Consider the following 15,103-nt stretch of genomic DNA (forward strand, 5'->3'; position numbering starts at 1 on the left):
GAAATGCAGGTGTATGGGACTAGATCTGTGAAAGATCAACAGTTTTACAAAGAACAACTTTAGCATTTGTGAACAACAGTCTACTATATGCTAACATCTGCAGTTCTCTTCAGCAATTGTGTGGACACTGAGATATTACCAATGTCAGTGGGAGTTTGTGCAGGTGTTAGCTGCTATGCTCACTGATAGGAGCAGTGGCTTTGAGGTCTGTGTGCAGCGGGTGGCTTTGAGACTTCTACTGATGTTCTCCAGTTCTTTATGTCACTAAGAGAGTCTACTAAGTGTAATGTAATGTAACATAAATGAAATAAAATAAATGGTATACCCATTAAATAATTCAGAAAACAACATTTTAAATGCGAAATCACATTTTAAATATTGTATCAATCATGCAGTTGTTACAAATGCTATTTCATACATCGGCAGAAATGTTCTGGAAGGGCTTAAAAGACACAACAGTGAATGAGGATTGCCATGACACCTTCCATTGGTCCTCATCTGCTCTTTTCCTTTACTTTCATGTTTCCTTATGACATGTTCATAGGTATCAAACAGTTTGTTTCAGTTAATCTATTGTTGGGCCTATGTCTCTGACTGTTTTTTTATTTCTATTTTTCTGCTTTATAATGACTTTCATTGACACAACTCTGGTCCTCATGTTGACAAAAGACAATAATAGACTACAATAGCTGTCAAAAGCCTAGAACCAGGACTACATACTGAGAGATTAACACCTGGGTTGAGGCCTCCCATCAGGGTATACATGGTGACATGACCACACTCACTACAACCAAGGTATGCACCATGCGGCTACTGAGGAAACTCCAGGAGAACATTGAGTGAGCTCGGATAAAGATCAAGCCAAGTAAATCCAGGACCATCTCCATCATAAAGGGGAGGCCGTCTGACCATCTATACCATACAGATGGAGAGCCCATTGTAATGGTGCCTGAGAAGCTGGTCAAAAGCCTTGGATGTTGGTATGATGCTACTCTCAAGAACACAGAACAACTAGACCAGCTGAGGTGGGATACCATCGCCGGTCTTGAGAGCATTGACAAGACCATGCTCCCTGGCTAATTGAAGCTCTAGTGCCTGTAGTTTGGTCTCCTACCCCGTCTGATGTGGCCGCTATTCATCTATGATTTCATCTTCAACTTTCATCCAAAGTTGAAGAGCTGGAGATGATGATCAGCTCTTTCACAAGAAAAAAGGCTAGGTCTCCCAGGTGCCTCAGCAGCATAGGGCTCTACGGAAAAGGGATCCTAGAACTTTTTGTCTCTTCCTGTCTCTATACAAGTGTGCCAAAGTACGGCTGGAGATGATTCTCACAGAGTCCCTTGATCTAGGCCTAGCCCAGACAGTCCCCACCCTGTCAACCGGAAGTAAATGGACCCCATCCAAGGGAACACAAGGAAACACAAGGACCATGTCGGCCCAATCCAGCAAGGGAAAGGAGGCCTTGGCCTTGGAGAAAGCAGGCCATCATGGCACAAGGCATCCTAGCGCCAAAGGCTTGTGGTGGAAGAGGTGCAACAGCAAGGACAGGTGGCAAGGTGTGCAAAGGGAATCATTCAAGTAAAACAGGGACACTGGATGAGATGGTAGCTAGTGGAGAGGTGGAAGATCTAAATGATAAATGGTTGGAATTGATATAGCACCTTTATCCAAAGCGCTATACAATTGATGCTTCTCATTCACCCATTCATACACACATTCACACACCAACAGCGATTGGCTGCCATGCAAGGCACCAACCAGCTCGTCAGGAGCATTTGGGGATTAGGCATCTTGTTTTGGGACACTTCGACACACAGAGTGGAATCGAACCTGCAACCCTCCAACAGCCAGATGACTGCTCTTACTGCCTGAGCTAATGTCACTCCTAGATTTCTGGGATAGAGCCAGCTTCATGATACGGGCCTTGACCAATGGTATGGTGATGACCCCACATCCAACACATCCTGGATGGCTGCAAGACAAGCCCCACACAAGGCAGATATGCATGGAGGCACAACAAAGTCGTGAGGTGTCTTGCAGCGATTCCAGAAAGCAGGTGGACAGCCATCAATCCCCTGCCTCCTCTGTCATCCTGTCCTCTTATAAGGGCATTTATCCAGGAAGGAGAGCGGGATTCCATGACCAAAGCTTTGACCCAGAGGCTGGTCAGTTAGGCGCTGCACGAGACTGGAAGATGCAGGCTGACTTAGATCAAAGGCTCTGCTTTCCAGTTGAGATTACCACAACTAACCTCTGACCAGGTCCTCCTCACTGCGCATCGTGTGCATAATCCAGCTCACCGTTCCCTCGGAGGATGTTGTAAATGAAGCCTATGAGAGCAAGATACTCTGGTACTCAGAGTCCTTTAAATCAGAACTGAAAGCTTTCTTATACCTGCACTAAGGACGTGACTGAATACATCCGTCTCTTCAGAAACAGCTGAGAAGCCAACTATCCAATTACTTTTGGTCCTCTAATATTTTTACATTACATTCTAACATAACTTCATATGGATGTTACACCATCAAATTAAGTGTTCCAGTCTTTACTTTAACCTCATATTCATTGTTTCATTTCAAATCCAATGTGCTAGAGTACAGAGCCAAAAGAATAGAAGTTGTACCACTGTCCAAATACTTACAGACTATATGTTAGGCACCAACCTGTACTTGTAATTGTGCTTTTGTCATTTGTTAACTTGATTCTTCTATAGGTTCATTTGTTTAGACTGTAGAAAAGGTTGTTGTGACTACAACAAGTTTTGATTAATCTATAGACTATTTGCATTTACAATTCAATTCAAATGCATGTATGCTTTTAACAAAGCCGACTGTCACACTGGTTAATTGAGACTAAAATTTGCCTTTCCCGTTCCCCAGTTATATTCTCTGTAGATCCTGTTTTGAAGTGTTTACAAAAATGAATTTGGAAGTGCATGATCCAAAATGAAAATGTTAGCAATTTTGCCATATTTTCAGACATATGAAAATAACCTGGTTGATTAAAGATAATCCATAAAGAGGAAGGGACACAAGAATAATGCAAAACTTTATTTAAACCCTTGCTTGTGAGATACTTTGTCTAACCACTAGATGGATCCAGAGAACGTGCTAAATATTCAGAGGAGGGACTCAGTCCTGGAGTACCCGTGTGTATGCTGGTTTTTGTTCCAAACCCAATTGCCATTGAATCATTTTAACACGCTGTTAATCTTTCTTTTTAGGTGCTTTTCATCTCAAACCACATTATGCCTGAAAAATTTTTGCAATGGTATGAAGAATAAAATGACCATGTTCATATTGTGCTTATTGCATCTTGCAAACAATTATATAAGAAGAGGTAACAAATAAATGAGTTTAACTAATAGGCTCATAACTGGGTAGTTGAACTTAATTTCATATACAGTGGTGTGAAACAGTGTTTGCCCCCTTCCTGATTTCTTATTTTTTTGCATGTTTGTCACACTTATATGTTTCAGATCATCAAACAAATTTAAATATAAGTCAAAGACAACACAAGTAAACACAAAATGCAGTTTTTAAATGAAGGTTTTTATTATTAAGGGAGAAAAAAATTCCAAACCTACATGGCCCTGTGTGAAAAAGTGATTGCCCCCCCTGTTAAAACATAAGTTAACTGTGGTTTATCAAACCTGAGTTCAATTTCTCTAGCCACACCCAGGCCTGATTACTGCCACACTTGTTCTCAATCAAGAAATTACTGAAATAGGACCTGCCTGACAAAGTGAAGTAGACCAAATGATCCTCAAAAGCTAGACATCATGCCAAGATCTAAAGAAATTCAGGAACAAATGAGAAAGAAAGTAATTGAGATCGATCAGTCTGGAAAAGGTTATAAAGCCATTTCTAAAGGTTTGGGACTCCAGCGAACCACAGTGAGAGCCATTATCCACAAATGGCGAAAACATGGAACAGTGGTGAACCTTCCCAGGAGTAGCCGGCCGACCAAAATTACCCCAAGAGCGCAGCGACGACTCATCCAAGAGGTCACAAAAGACCCCACAACAACATCCAAAGAACTGCAGGCCTCACTTGCCTCAGTTAAGGTCAGTGTTCATGACTCCACCATAAGAAAGAGACCTGGGCAAAAATGGCCTGCATGGCAGAGTTACATTACATTACATTATTGGCATTTGGCAGACGCTCTTATCCAGAGCGACGTACAACAAAGTGCATACCCATAACCAGGGATAAGTGCGCTGAAAGACCCTAGAGGGAAGTACAATTTCAACTGCTACCTGTACAACAAAGATAAGGACGAGAGCCAATATTATTCTTTTTTTTGGAACAAAGAAACAAACAAACAGAGCAAAAGTGACCAAAGTTAATTATCCAAACACTGCTTACCAAGACGAAAACCACTGCTGAGCAAAAAGAACATTACGGCTTGTCTCAATTTTGCCAGAAAACATCTTGATGTTCCCCAAGACTTTTGGGAAAATACTCTGTGGTCTGACAAGACAAAAGTTGAACTTTTTGGAAGGTGTGTGTCCCATTACATCTGGCGTAAAAGTAACACCGCATTTCAGAAAAAGAACATCATACCAACAGTGAAATATGGTGGTGGTAGTGTGATGGTCTGGGGCTGTTTTGCTGCTTCAGGACCTGGAAGACCTGCTGTGATAAATGGAACCATGAATTCTGCTGTCTACCAAAAAATCCTGAAGGAGAATGTCCGGCCATCTGTTCGTGACCTCAAGCTGAAACGAACTTGGGTTCTGCAGCAGGATAATGATCCAAAACACACCAGCAAGTCCACCTCTGAATGGCTGAAGAAAAACAAAATGAAGACTTTGGAGTGGCCTAGTCAGTCCTGACCTGAATCCTATTGAGATGCTGTGGCATGACCTTAAAAAGGCGGTTCATGCTCAAAAACCCTCCAATGTGGCTGAATTACAACAATTCTGCAAAGATGAGTGGGCCAAAATTCCTCCACAGCGCTGTAAGAGACTCATTGCAAGTTATTGCAAACGCTTGATTGCAGTTGTTGCTGCTAAGGGTGGCCCAACCAGTTATTAGGTTTAGGGGGCAATCACTTTTTCACACAGGGCCATGTAGGTTTGGATTTTTTTTCTCCCTTAATAATAACCTTCATTTAAAAACTGCATTTTGTGTTTACTTGTGTTGTCTTTGACTAATATTTAAATTTGTTTGATCTGAAACATTTAAGTGTGACAGACATGCAAAAAAATAAGAAATCAGGAAGGGGGCAAACACTTTTTCACACCACTACTGCCTGTGAGTTATTGCTTAAATATACCCTAAGGCAGTGGAGTACTGTGATGGCAATAGTAACCTACAGGGAAAAATGATGTCACACCAGGAAGTGTAATAGTTTTGCTCATTGCTCATGTTCATGTCTGTCCTTGGTGACGTGCCTTTTCACATGCACAATGAAGAAAGTGCATGGTATTTATATGGCTTGGTGGATTAACCAATGAAGAACACTGCAGTTGCCAAACAAGGTGCAATGATTTTACTTCAGAGCATTTTTTCGTAAACATCCCATACATCCCTATATCTTTGTCTGTGTGCCAAGGGAATAACAACAACAAAAAATCTAGCATAGATCTATGAGTGGAAATATTTAAATTTGCTCTCAAGCATGAATGGAGTCCAAAGTGAATAATATACTTTTTGAGTGAAAATATAGGTATCTCTAGGGGGCGACTTCATATAAAATGGTGAAACTGATGGCTGAAAAGCTGGCCCCTTGGTTCATTCCCCACACAAACCCATCACCCCCTGTGCTGGTGTGCACTCTGCTTGCCAAGCTGTTGCTGTGGAGACTAACTAGGCTGTGCCACAGTAGGGCACCTCCGCTCTCCTAGGGGGCTCACTGCATGTGAATTTCACCACCTTTTAAAATCCTTTCAAATTCAAAACTCCTATCACCGAGTCACATGATACTCTTTTCGAGACTGTAAACACTGCTTTCTGACAGGATGTTTGCAGAGCTCAATTCATGCTTAAAGTGTCAGTGCCGGAAAAATAAATCAGTGCAAAAATCAGTTTTTATTTTATGTTAACTTTATTACATTTATGTTTAAACACAAACGGTACATTATCTTGATCCATGGTAATGGTAGTCTCCATTACTATACACTTCTGTGAAGTTCAGTTAAGGGTAGCAGAGAGCTTGTTTTTGTTTTTACAATAATGTCCCTGAACTTGTTTTTCAAGGTGTATTACCCTTGTGCCCCTTAAGTCATTAGATGTTTAACAAGGGGAATAGTTTTACTGATTTGATGATAACAAACAGATTTTTTTTCATCTGGATATTTTTTTACTTTAAAACTTTCTATTTATATGCCAATGTATAAAGGTAGAACTACTCAGTAATATGTGATAAAAACAATCTTATGAAAAATTAAAACACAAATCATTTATTTTTGCATAATGTGACCTTAAAAAAGGTTGTTCATATGAACCAATGGGCTGATGCCCATAAGCTCATTGGCTGGTCTAAAGAAGATCAAAGTGGAAAATAATAATAAATAAGAGGTACAAAGAGTGTGGAGGTCTTTGTAGTGTTCTTTCAGAGCTGTCTAATACACCCAAGCACAACCATCCAGGTTCAGCATTCTGGGGTAAAATCGGATTTGGTGTGCATTATAACCTTGCTCAAAATTTACCTCAACATGTGAAATATAAATATAATATAAATAAAAAATAAACACGTTCGCTGTTAAATGTAAGCAGGGGTTGTGTCTATTTTAATTCTCCGAAATAGATTCAGATTTAAAATAGAATATTTTACACCTGAATCCAGTAACAGAGGCATTGTCCCAGGTCCTTATCCCATCCTGGTGAGGATTGGTGCCTGCAGGCTTCTGTCTATTCGGCTTCCCTGTGTCTGGCATGCCCGCGATGCCCACAGCACTCCAGCAGTCAGTTTGCCATGCTCAATGGGCCTTTGTCAATTCTACTGCCTCTGTCTGCCAGTCAACCCTGACTGCCCATTCAGAAGAGGACCACATGACCCACCCACTTGCTCTATTCACTCAGTGTCCCCCAGCGGTTGGCACCTCATTAAAATGCATTCACTACATGAGGTTTGAGTAATCACATTCATTTATTTTAAAAAAATAAGCAAGTACTAAGCACCTCACATACAGTAGGGACATGACAGGTTCAGTTGTTCAATTCAAGTTTTGTTTCAATGAAGTATGCAACATGTTTATCAGACATAAGTAATGGCTTTAGCCTTTGAGCCTGATAAATCTGCTACACTAACAGATGGCCCCTTGTTAGGGAGAAAGAAATCCAATAAATTTCAGTTTCAGATTCATACAATACAAGGTATTATACCAAGGAATTATACCAGGGTATTACACAGGGTAGCAACAGGGGATTAGTCACCCACTGCACCTTGTGACAAAACAAAATTAAGAAACCTTCACCTCCCTGTGTTATCAAGAGCCCTTGCTATGTTTCACACACGGAGCACTCCACAAAAGAGAAAGCTGCTCCCTTTTCATCTCTCAAAATGTTGAAATTCAAAAGACAACTTCTGTGAAGAGAATAGTGACACATGACACATTTTATACAAAGGAAAGCAATAAGGATCCATGCCTGTCACAGTTGAGACTGAAGAGGTGGGTGCGGTTGTAAATATGTTTCAATCGTTTGAAAATATTACAGCAAACGTAGGATTCATTCATTCATTCATTCATTTTGCTGGAGAGTGCAGATCAATTCCATGAGATCCATTCTAAAATCCGGCTTGGCATTTTATAGCTCGGGCAAGGTCAAAGAAAGGGTTAATCTTGTGCTTGGATTTAACTGGGATTTGGAGTAAGCAAGGTCTTTGAAATCAAACTGAAGAGAGCCCATGCATCGCTTTACAGAATGGATGTCTTCCAGGGAGAAATACACCACTGTCAGTTTGATCATGTCTGGACAAAGACCAGGCACATGTGGGGCTCTCCGGGTACCCGAGTCCCCGCCCCTGCTGCCCAAGTTCCAAATTTGCCCCTGTGATTTGATTAAAAAAAACATGATATATATATATATATATATATATATATATATATATATATATCATATATTATAATAATAATTATTATTATTGTTGCTCTCATTAATCGTCATTTGATTTATCATATATTTATAGGAACAGATACAAAATGCCAGTTTTGTGAAAGCATTTTAGCACGAGGGAACATTGATGAGGACAAGAGAAGCTCCTTGGCACGTTCAAAAGCAGGGAAGTATTTTATATTGTGTCATTAATTGACTGGCAGTACAATGTTACAATGTTATCTTCAATCATAATGATAATAAGAAAATATTATTGAAAAAAAAAAAAAACATTTCCCAGACAACAAGCGACTCTGGGCTGGAACCAGCACAGGGTTAAGAAAGCAGCCTTCTGAGTACCTTTGCGTCATCATATCACTGCAAAATCAGTGCACAATCCACACGGAAAAGTCTATTTACATTTCAACCAGCCAAACAGCTAACTTCAGTATATTTGCCACCATAATAATGCCCTCTAAAATGAGTATCACAGTTCTCCAAAACCCCATACTGGTCGGGCTCTATTCCAAACAACACTGCCACCACCACCACTACTACTACTGCTATTACTAGCATAATAATAATAATAATAATAATAATAATAATAATAATAATAATAATAATAATAATAATAATAGGTTTTAAGTACTACAGACTGCGCCGTCCTAAATAAATAAATAAATAAATACATAAATAAAAAGCACATGCAATACATTCTGAGGAAGTGTGTTGGGCTACATTAATCGTATTCCTCAGTACCCGTTCATTCCAAGCATAAACGTAGCTCTGCACCCCTCCCTCCCTCATATCGCTCCCGCCCATCCCCATCACTCCCAGTACACCGGACTGTGCCTCTCTGTCTGTGTCGAAACGGATAGGGGAAGGCATCGACTCAAAACTGAAGCCTGCCGTTATTTAGCAAATAATTCGACCACCCACCCTTTGATACAGACCGAAACCCCCAGATGGGAAACTGATGTTGATCGCCCTCGATTATTTTACTCCGTAATTATGTCCAAAATTTTGCTAGCTAGCGAGACTAGCTAGAGATGTTCACGTAATTTGATTCAGAACAACCAACCCTTCTTTCAGTTCAGGATTTAATCTAAGTTTGCCGGCGCGACCGAGATACTCACGCAGTGCTCTCTGTATGGACTGTAGGTAGCGTTCTGACGTTCTTATTCTGTTTTATTATTTTAATTAAACATTGCTGCACAAACACGGCAGACGCATAACCTTGACGGTATTCGGAGAAATAACGTGGAAGCCAAGATACACAGTGGTAAGTTTGATTATGTTAGCTATCGCTGAGCAACCTTTATTGAATAACGACGTTGCAGCCTAGCTAGATTTTTCGGTATTTGGCATTCTGTCACAGTGTCTGTTAGCTGGTCAACGTTAGCTACATTTAATATTTAATCGTATTAGTTGGTTGGCTAATTGAGTGTGATTCGTTGTGTATGATTAAACAGTTAATACTTGGACTGTATGTATATTTGTGGCGAGCTAATATAGCTAGCTAGCTATATTTTAACTAGCCTCACCTTAGATAACAGCTTGCCCGCGCGTTTGTCCGTCCACAGGGTTTAGCTATAGGCTATTCACGCTCGCGCTAGCTAACTTAATGTTAGCGAATTTTAACCAAGCAAGCACTGCAACTAACGTTTGCGAGTGCTAATTATCATCAAACCGCACGATAATCGTAATTGGCTGTATAGTTGCATACCTAGAGTAGATGTTGCACCGTGACAGTTCCTTCTCAATTTAATACAATATTTATACCTACGGTAACGGTAGCTGGCGTCACATACACTAGCTAGGTAAGTTAGTGATGTCCCGATGTCAAATTAGGTAGCTAGTGAGCTATTTAGTTGTGTTAGCTGGCTAACGTTAATGGCAATTGGATTTCAACTAGTCTATCCCCTATTATTAATCGCTGGTATTTGGCTGTGACCTTTTACACCACAACGGCACGGTGTTCAGCGTAGGTGAACATGAACTACTTGTAAAATCAATATGCCCAGAGGTAACGTAGGTCGCTTGAAAACTTTGGGGTATGTTGGCAGATATGGGCTACACCAGATAATATCCAATTCAGACTAATTTATATTAACGTTAATTAGCTGTAGCAAGTGGTTGCTGCAATTTCTTCACTTCATGTGTCTTTCTCTATAATGTTAAGCATTTGTTGTCTAGTAACGTTGTATTATGCAGGGCGTGAAATCAGCAGTAGATTTCCCTCTTTCTTTGGAGGGTCATACATTCTCAGAAGAATCGCTCCCTGGGAACTTAAACGTGTTTTAGCCTGCCAATATTCCTACAGCCTAAACATAAGCGGTTATTGACATGTAGTAAGTTGCAGCAGACAACAAAGAACTCTATCATATTGGCTAGCTCTGAATGACACGAATCTGTGATTCAAAGATATTTGCCGTTTATTTCTGTCTGGTGCCGAATCCGGCGCCGCAGTGACCTCCTGTATGATGGATACAGGACCTCTGGATTCCTCTTATTGAACAGGAGTGTGAAAATGTAGCCAAGACTTCTAAATGGAATTTGAGCTGCCGACCTTGACCCCAGCCCTGGTCAACATTTCTTAACGGCTTACTGGTTCTTGCCCTGTTAGCAATACAATGGATTCAAATCAAGTAGTTGGGATAATCCAAATTATGTAATTCATTGGTTTGTACAAAAACAGTGTTCATGATTATCTGCTTGGGGCCGAGATGATTTCCAGGGATAATCACATCACAGTGAAAGCTTAAAACACAACCTACACCAGTAGGTTGCATAACATTTGTGTAAATTGGCTCATATGCTGTTTAAGCAGTCAGGTGTAAATGGCTTGTTGTCAGAGATGATTGAGGACAAGAGTGAAAAGTGCCTTTGGTAGCACTTTAAATCAAAACATGGTGAAACGTGTATTACACTGACCTTCCTCACAGTAATATATTGTACCTCTGAACATATGGAAAACTTGTAGGTTTCCATCTGAATTCTGCCATAAGCAATGATTAATGTTTGAAGATGTTGGCAAACGGGGAGACAATGTTCAGCTTGCTTCAGTTGATTCATGGTGTGAGGTAACACGCAAGATGATCAGTCCTCCTGGTAAATTTCCATCTCAAACGAAAGCCCTGAATTCCAGCTGCATCAATAAGTGAATTCGCATTTTATTAAAAAAAAATTCTGAGCTCCTATTATGTAAGATGTAGTCCCATAACATAATAATACATTGTTTCAGGAGTTAAGTAGAGTCTGGTAAAATGGTGTAAATTAGGAGAGACATTGCAGGCTAAGTATGATTTGGGTATGGGCTAATCCTCCTGCAGAATATGTCAGTCAGTGTGTGCTGTTCAGAGTTCTCATTGTCTAGAGATGTCACCACAAGCAGTTGGTGGAAAAAAAACAACAACAACAACAAAAAAACTGCTGGTATGCTGATGCGGTCTTAGTAGTGGTAAGTTAGGAAAGTAAAAGTGCAGGCCAGTTTTGGTATTGAGTCTTGACAACTGCAAACAACAATTGACACACATCCACGTTGCTCAACAGGATGTGGCCAGAGTTAGTGGTTTGACTGAGAGTTTGGCCACAGTGGCACTTTGTCATTGGCCAGTTGTGACAGTGACTGCACTGCCTTGTGACACGTCCTGTATTTCCCCTCCGGTGTCAATTCTGATAGGAATGGAATGTTGTAGTTGGCTTCTTGTTCTTGCGTATTTGTTTTGTTACTTTGTGGTCTGGTGAAGTATCACATATCACAGTTCCATCTGCTTATAGGGGGCTTAAGTCAGGGCAATGGATGGAATATAAAATATCTTCTTTACTACTAAGGGGAGGCAACGAGCTAGACTAGTTGGCAAGTTTTGTTTATGCATGAACTACATGAATCTGAATGTGTGCACATGGATGTGTGTGTGTTTGAGAAGGAGAGGGAGAGCATACACATGTCCATATGTGCTTGCTTATATGAATGTGTTTATATATCATTTGGCTGTTTCTTTGTTTTTCACACCTAATTTGGCACATGCACTGCAATCACAACAGGCCATGCAAACAACAGGTAATGCCTCTAGGGCTGCAATTAACAACTATTTTGATATCTATTGTTATCTATATTAAATCTATTGATTATTGAAATGAATCAGAGCCAGTCAGTACAAAAAACACATGCAATGATGTCACCAACTAATCAACAATTACATTTGTTGGTAACTAATTTGGTCATCGATTGTAGTCGACTACATCGATTATTCATTGCACCCCTAAATGCCTCCCAATCAGTGGCTCACACACACAATCACTCTTAGATCACCGACTAAAAGCATGACTCTTATTCTTGCAGTGTCAAAAGCTCAATGTGATGGATGTTGAGCTGCAAGGCTAGATGCTATAAAAAACCCCCAAGGAGGCTAAAAAAGGCCAGCAGTTTTACTGTGAATTCAATCAGAGGTGTTTCAACACCTAAAGTTCCTGCAGGATGTAGTCGACTCGGCCCCTCATTGTTGCTTCAGCCTGCATTCTTGCGATATGAATCATTTCTACCACCACGATGCTGCCAAGATGGGTGGACTTGGCTTTGTGTGACTGTTTGCAGATGTAGGCCCAGGCTACCTCTGGAAGGTGTACAGCGTTTATAATCTGCAAGGTAAAGTTGCTTTATGACTTGTTCTAATGCTCTTTGATGTGTTTACATAATGGATTGCCTATACATAGATGAAAATAGTATTTTTGTATGTTGAACAGTATCTACTAATGCCCTGCAGGTTGTCTCAGATAAGGTTGTTTGCAAAGTTGTTTGTCGAGTTAACAGTCATAGTGTTAAACAGTTGGCAAACAGTTTTAAGATTTTCCTCCTTGTTTATAAAGCACTGAATGGCCTGGCCCTACAGTATATTTCTGACCTGCTTGCAAAGTATGAGCCAGCCAGGTCCTTGAGGTCATTTGGCACCAGTCTTGGTATTTCCTATGGTAAAATCTAGATCTGGTGAATTTTTGGAAACATGCCTTTTTTCCGACTTACCCAGACTTAGACGAGATGTTCGATTTCATTTTCATTTTTGTGCATTCACTGCCTCAATTTCCATGTTAGCATAACGTGTTAGCTTAGCATAAAGACTTGAACCCTGTCGGAGTCCGTAGCCTACCTAAGAAATACACCTTACTGCAACTTTGAAGCAGTCTTATACATTACCCGAAGTGTTGGTGTTTTCCTTGAATTCAATAATTAACATATTTAATAATAAATACTATTGTTTATGTATGCAGTTATAACAGTACAATTAAATCATTGCAGACATTTACTCAAAGGCAGCAAACTGATTGGTGTCGGTGTTAACTCCATCTGTTTTTAATTAGTCGTTGCTTTTTCTGTCATTAATATTCGCCATAGGCTGAGGTCTTGCCGCCCATTCCTATTGCACATATGGGGTTCATTGGATTCAGGTTAGAGAGCTTATGTCCAAGCACTCTGTCATCTGAGTGTGCCCATACCAGGAGCAATAGCTTCATTTGTTTTTATTTTATTATTTTAATCAGGGGAAATTATGACACACATGCTTTCAGCACTCGATTCAGTTGCTAATAAAACCATATTATTTCATCCAGGACGTCTGGATGGCAAACCTAAGGTGCACAGTTGAAGTGTTTTGTTATATCATCTTAAGTGAATACATCTTTAGTTTCTGTCCCATTGGAGTCAATGGAGGCAGTCCTCACTGGTGTCTGCTTGTTAATACTGTAAACTGTGCTACTGTGTGCCCCCATAATGGAGTTAAGTGGCACAATGAATGTAAAAGTAGGGCTGTGTAAAAATAGGGCTGTATTTAGGGCAGTTAAGAGGTTAAATAGTGAACCTTCCTGAATATGTATGTTGGGGAGGGGACGGACTGGGTGACAGCTGCCCATGTCAGTCGCCTGCTTGTTTGTACCAGCTTGTGTTTCTTGGATCAGTGGAGGAGGAGGAGGCCAGTGGAGAATTTTAACGCTGAGGGTGATGGTAGTTCGGGGGGGGGCTAGAGGGGTGCTAGAAGGGTGCTAGGAAAGGTCAAAGGGCACTGGTGAGTGCCCTGGAATGATCTGTGACGTTCCACTGTTTGCCATAGGGCGGTGAATGCGGGCAGACCGCACACAAGACCCCTCTCTTGCTGCAACCGATCATGCACGCTCTTACCATCGGCCTCTGTCTGATCCTACAGCTCCAGATTAGGCCAGAAAAGTGGATTAATTAGCTGCAGGAGCAACACTATTGCCCTGGATTAGAGGGATGTTAATCCTGTTGCTCTCCCACTGAGATAAATATGTTTCCAGGTGGCTTTCGCTCACCTCTATAATGTCCAGCATTCGCCTTGAAAATCTTAATTGTTTTCCACCTTACACTCAGACTCTTCGTGCCCTTTGACCAGCTTTCAATATGTATTGCTTTCAATGTTTTTGTTGGTTGCATATTGAAACTACTGTTGGTGCCTAAATGTGGCCCAATTGTATCTCCTGATGCCATTGGGTTTTTATTTAAAATCTCTTTTTAAAACTCCTTATTGGTTGTACAAGCATGCTCCAATAGGCTGGACCACAGCCAAAACAATAAAAGTCAGTATAAGCACATTAATTAGATTAATGTTGATTAATGTAGATGAATGTTGTGCAGTAATTAGTTACTGTACAACAGGCAACATGTTTCTGGCAGTTCAGGAGAACACAAGATTTTCAAAGGCATAGGCGACACATGTATGTATCATATATCCTCGGCTCATTGAAACGCACTTCCCTATGATTATTGAATCGTAATTTCCTGGCAACACCAGTTCACCAAATAGCTTGAGGTTTCTGCTGTTCTGTGACTTGCTTGTCCAGAGAAATTGCCCAGTTTGTAATGTGTGATAATTTGATACTTGTGTGAATATGCTCTTAATAAGTAGCTGACAGGTCTGTTCTGTTGTAAGAGGCTGGCCCTGAAGCAGGCTGGCTGTAATGCACACTGCAGCATGGCCTTGCGCTTTGGCATGTGGAGTGTGCTGCTCGCAGCGCTGGCTGCTCCGCCAGTGGAAATTTCCACTCTAGAA

The 15,103-nt window shown here is 40.7% G+C and overlaps 1 protein-coding gene across 2 annotated transcripts in view; it reads left to right on the forward strand.

Annotated features, from left to right (window-relative positions):
- The first annotated feature begins 8,891 nt into the window (after positions 1-8,891).
- Positions 8,892-15,103, forward strand: part of rnf24 (ring finger protein 24) — a 33,079-nt gene continuing 26,867 nt past the window's right edge. Inside the window, exon 1 of one of the 2 annotated variants that reach the window (XM_061244825.1) lies at positions 8,892-9,324. The gene's annotated coding sequence lies outside the window, so the exon portion shown is untranslated. Of the gene's footprint in view, positions 9,325-12,657; positions 12,691-15,103 lie in introns of those variants that run through there. The other variant, XM_061244826.1, reaches the window with a different exon arrangement.

The sequence above is a fragment of the Conger conger genome, chromosome 6, assembly GCF_963514075.1.
Source record: "Conger conger chromosome 6, fConCon1.1, whole genome shotgun sequence".
NCBI classification, from domain to species: Eukaryota; Metazoa; Chordata; class Actinopteri; order Anguilliformes; family Congridae; genus Conger; species Conger conger.